Source organism: Lepus europaeus, chromosome 10 (assembly GCF_033115175.1).
Source record: "Lepus europaeus isolate LE1 chromosome 10, mLepTim1.pri, whole genome shotgun sequence".
NCBI classification, from domain to species: Eukaryota; Metazoa; Chordata; class Mammalia; order Lagomorpha; family Leporidae; genus Lepus; species Lepus europaeus.
In genome coordinates, this window is record NC_084836.1 from 63,953,074 (window position 1) to 63,958,421 (window position 5,348).

Consider the following 5,348-nt stretch of genomic DNA (forward strand, 5'->3'; position numbering starts at 1 on the left):
ATGAAGCAGTGTACAGAAGCTCGCTCACTCACTCTCTCACTCTGCCTTTTGAATACATAAATACACATTGGGAGAAAAAATTTTGATTATGTCTATGCCCAGCTTCTGCAGTAGATATTTGGTACCTTTCATTTCTTTTGTGTATTGGCTATATCCTTTGGGAATCTTTTATAGCATTTGTATTAATTCTGTACTTGTCTTATTTAGATTACATGAAAATCCATTGTCTGTTTTTTAAAAAGAGTTAGCAAAAACAATGTAGACTGTGTGTAACTATGTAGATTAATATACATAGTTAGTGGCGCCAGCACACCGGGTTCTAGTCCCAGTTGGGGTGCCGGATTCTGTCCCGGTTGCCCCTCTTCCAGGCCAGCTCTCTGCTATGGCCCGGGAGTGCAGTGGAGGATGGCCCAAGTCCTTGGGCCCTGCACCCCATGGGAGACCAGGAGAAGCACCTGGCTCCTGCCTTTGGATCAGCGCGGTGCGCCAGCCGCAGCAGCCATTGGAGGGTGAACCAATGGTAAAGGAAGACCTTTCTGTCTCTCACTGTCCCCTCTGCCTGTCAAAAATAAAAAAATAAATAAATAAAAAAGCATGTGCATGACATCTTTTCTCATTTTCCTTCTGTAACTACTAGGTAAATAAATTTTTCAAAAAGAATTATTTATTTGAGGCCAGCGCCGTAGCTTAACAGGCTAATCCTCCACCTTGCGGCGCCGGCACACCGGGTTCTAGTCCTGGTCGGGGCGCTGGATTCTATCTCGGTTGCCCCTCTTCCAGGCCAGCTCTCTGCTATGGCCCAGGAAGGCAGTGGAGGATGGCCCAAGTCCCTGGGCCCTGCACCCACATGGGAGACCGGGGGAGGCACCTGGCTCCTGTGGAGTATGCTACATTATAGGATTGTGGTGAAGGCAGAAAAGAAGTGAAAGCATTTTCCTCATCCTGTAACACACACGAGAATCATCAGGGGTCTTGGTAAAGCACAGCTCTGACGGCTGGCGGCAGTGCCCGAGGTTGTGCCTTTCTAGTCAGTTCCCAGATGATTCCAGTGCTGCTGGGCTGTGGGCCTCATTTTGGATAGCAAAGATGTAAAAGCACTTGACTTACTGCCCACTGTGCAGTTGAGTACTTGATAAAAGTTACTAATTGGCAGCAAATTTTTAAAAGGATTTATTTATTTAAAAAGGCAACAGAGGGGGAGAGAGATTTTCCATCTGCTAGTTTACTCCCCAAATGGCTGCAACAGCCAGGTCAGCCATGCTGAGGCCAGGAGCCAGAACTCCATCCAGGTCTCCCGCATGAGTGGCAGGGATCCAAGTACTTGGACCGTCTTCCACTGCCTTCCCAGGGAAGCTGGATCAGAAGCAGAATAACTGGGTCTCTACTTGTCCCTAAGTTATAGGATGCTGGAGCTGTAAGCGGTGGCTTAACCTGCTGCACCACAATGCCGGCCCCAACACCAGGTAGCTTACGAGAGCCAAACATCTCCCCCCATTATATCTGAAGCTTCTGTTTTTGTTGTGTAACATCTGTTTAGAAGTTGATGTTTCTGAGAGGATTAATGAGAATTGGTTTAATCAGAATGCTGCCTTCCCAATTTTGTCAGGAACCAGCACCAAAGGATTTGAAAGTTGCTGCTGCTTTTCCTGGCCAGCTGCATGGAAGTGTAATTTATATGCAATAAAATTGATCCATTTTAAGTGTATAGTTTCCTTCAGTTTTGTGTCAAAAGCAGATTCTGATGCAAAACCCATCCCTTCCTCTCTACCCCAAGAGTAGTTTGATAGATCTCGAGATCCCAGCTGTCTTGGATATATGTTTCAAACCTTGTTAATTTAGGGTGACACACTGGTTCCATTTTGCCCTGAACTTTCCTGGCTTCAACACTCAAATTCCCACCACAGGTCAAAGGCAGGTGAGCAAGGTTGGTTGTCATATTTGTGACACTCAAGCCTGAGGTTGCCGTCTTTCTTTATTTGAATGGCAGAGTGGCAGGAGAAAGAGAGGAAATTTTCTATCTACTGATTCACTCCCCAAATGGCCACAACAGCCAAGGCTGGGCCAGGCTGGAGCCAGGAACCCAGAACTCCATCCTTGGGTGGCAGGGGCCCAAGTATTGGGTCATCTTCTGTTACCTTCCCAGGTGCATTAGCAGGAAGGTGGATCAGAAGTGGAGTAACTACGATACCGTCCCTGCCATCTGTTTTTTTTTTATAGTCACTTCTCATGAGAGCAGCACATGGTAGGCACTCAGGTTAGTGAGTGAATGGACGCACAGGTAAGCCTCGTGTGCCTGTAGATTCCTGGCCCAGAGAGCACAAGAGCTCTGCTAGGATTGCAGTGGTGCAGTGTCATGGCCCCGGGGAAGTGGGTTTCTCATTGAGTGTTTCTCGCATGGGAAAACCGTGGGACTTGAGTCGCTTCTGCCTCTGACACTGTAGCAATGCCCCACCTGTACATGGGACTGCATTTTGATGTCACTTCCACTTAGCTTTCTCTTTCTCTCCTTCTTTCCCCTCCTTCAAATAGAGCAGATCAATAAATTACGTAAGGGCGGGTTGATAATGGAACTGCTGATGGGCCCGGCTTATGCAGAGTGCTTCTCTGAGAGCAATAGAGTTTGGACCTTGGGCCAAGCAGCCGTGGCTGGGAGAGGAGACTCAAGCCTCCAGTTTCAGTTAAGCGTCTGTAATCACCTCATTTGCTCCCTGTGCATGCCTGCTATAGAGGATGATGGGCAGCGGGGCCCTGCTGCTTAGGGATTTTCCTGGGTGGATGAGGGGGTAGTCTGGAAAAATACGACTTTATAAGGAGCTCTTTAACTATCAGAGGGAGCCTGTTCCTGCTGAGCTAATGTCCAGGAAATAGCATCTCAGGGTCTTATTCAGTAGCTTCGTGCTGAAGCTTAAAATTAGAAACCTCAGCACTAGGGCTGCAACCCATGTCAGGCTCAGGGTCAGGAAGCTGCACTGTGCTCTGGTGCCATGGACTAGCTGTGGCACTGTGGACCTATCACGTCACCTCCCCAAGTCTGCCTTCCGCTCTCACATTCTATTTCTGTGGTGCGCGTGCACCGCCCCTCTCTCCAGTGAGATGGTTCAGGTGGGCATCCTGAAAACCCGGGACAGCCATGCAAATGCGAGGTGTTCCTACTAATTACGTTCATCTTCTGGTCTTTATGGGGTTTGGTTCAGAGGGGGAAGGCAAGTGGAAAGGACTTGGGGGATTTTGTCTGCTTAGCTCCCCAAGTAATCTCATGAATGCCCTCTGACTCCCAGAAAGATGGGCCAGGTGGGCTTGAAGGGAGAACGGTGTGTTTCGTGGCTAGGAAGGCCCCTGGCCTGTCTTCCTCCTGGAAAAAAAAAAAAAAATCCCTGACTCCTTGGGGGAAAATCTTGTCCCTGGCTACAAATTCCATTCCTCCTGCTCGCATTTGCAAACAGTGAGGACACTGAGTAAGGACTCCTCTCAGCAAAGGCTGGCCAGATTCACTGTTCCTGCATCTCCCTCTGGGGCAGAGGCCTGTAAGGGTTAAGTGAGCCACACCCTCAGCAGATACAGCTTCGGACTTTGTGCTGAGCTGAGCAGCCTCTCGGCCTCTGCTCTCCTGCCGTGGCCAGCACAGGGGCCTGGGCTGGAGGAGGCAGCACAGAGGAAGGTCGGAGGAGAGGACACCAGCAAGAGGAGGGCCAGCTGGACACCATGGACAGCTCCTGCTAACTCGGCCACCTCTCCACCTGGGGGCCTGGAACGCCAATGCTCCCTTCCTGCCACACTGGGTCTCCAGGGGAAACTGAAGTTACAGCCTAGGTCCAGCATTGGGTGAGTCTTGTCTTGACCTGTCTCTTCTCTCACACCTTCGGGTGCCCCGTCTGGGGCTCCTTTTCTTCTTCCCTACCCCTATGCAGCCACATTCCCACTTCCCTCAATTCCAAACCCAAAGAGCCTCCTCCAGCCCACCTTCAGCTTCTCGCTCTTCCTTGCCCAGTTTCCTAATGTCTTAGTCTTTTTTCATCTGGGAAATATGAGAGACTAATAGTGCCTCCTTTATGGGGATATCGTGAGCATCAGATGAACCCAGGGTCTAGAGCCCTGCTGGCCCTTGGTAAATGCTGCGTGACTTGAGAGGCTGCTGCTGTCGCTATTATTGCTTCCTTATTTGTGTGCTTCTAGGAAGTGACCGGGACCTGGGGAAAGCAGGAGGAAGGAAGACTCCTGCTTGCTTCTCACTCCACCTCCCTGCCCACCCCACCCAGGTCAGAGGTGTAGGAGGATGTGTCTGTTCCTAGCTGGGAGTGGCGTTGACCATTGTACTAATGGTTCTGCCCTGCACCTGGCCTCCCTGCCTGCTCTATCCCGCAGGGAAGACTGCGGAGGGCTGGGCTTTCTCCGGGAAGGAGCACCTGCCATGTGCCCTCTGCGTGGGGACCCTCCCTGTACCGCCAGGCCCACTCCCATCGGCTGGTAAAAGCCTGGGTGTGTCTTTCTGGGACAAAGTCTATGCAAAGCACAAGGGAATGCAGGTAGCGGGTAAAAGCTGGAGTTGGGGAAACGGGACACAGCACTCCTGCCCACCCTGGGGAGACAATCCAGTCCTGCTTTCATTTCCTTTATTTTTAAAATTAATTAATTTGAAAGGCAGAGTTACAGGCTGGGAAGGGGTGGTGTTGGAGTGAGAGAGAGAGAGGTCTTCCATCTTCTGGCTCACACCCCTCCCCCCCCCAAATGGCTGCAAGGGCCAGAGCTGGGCCGATCCAAGTCAGGAACCAGGAGCTTCCTCCCAGTCTCCCACGCAGGTGCAGGGGCCCAAACACTTGGATCATCTTCTACTGCTTTCCCAGGCCATAGCAGAGAGCTGGATCAGAAGTGGAGCAGCTGGGACTTGAATGGTGCCCTATGGGATGCCAGCACTGCAGGTGGCAGCTTAACCCACTGCACCACAGTGCCCCCTTCTCTCTCATTTTCTGTCTTTCCTGGAGGGCTCCTGTGCCGCCCTGTTTGTTGCCTTGTCCACTCCCCAACTTAAACATGCAGCTCCCTGTGACAATGACAGGGGAGGAGAGACAGTGGGAGAACGTCTGACATAGGCCTGGACGGGTTGGGTGATGGTCAGGGGCCTATGAGAGGCAGGGGCTTGTGTATGAGCACTGGGAGCAGAGAGGGAGTCAGCACCGGCCAGGCGAGAGCACTTCCTATACCTGGCTGTGGCACAAAGCTTGGCTTACACTTTCCTCCCCAGCACTCTCTCTGCTCCCCAGGTGCCTTCCTTAGTGGGCAGAGGCAGGTGGTGCTGCCCCAGCCCCGCCCCACTCCCACCAAACCCACCCAGGGAGCCGAGGATTCCACTG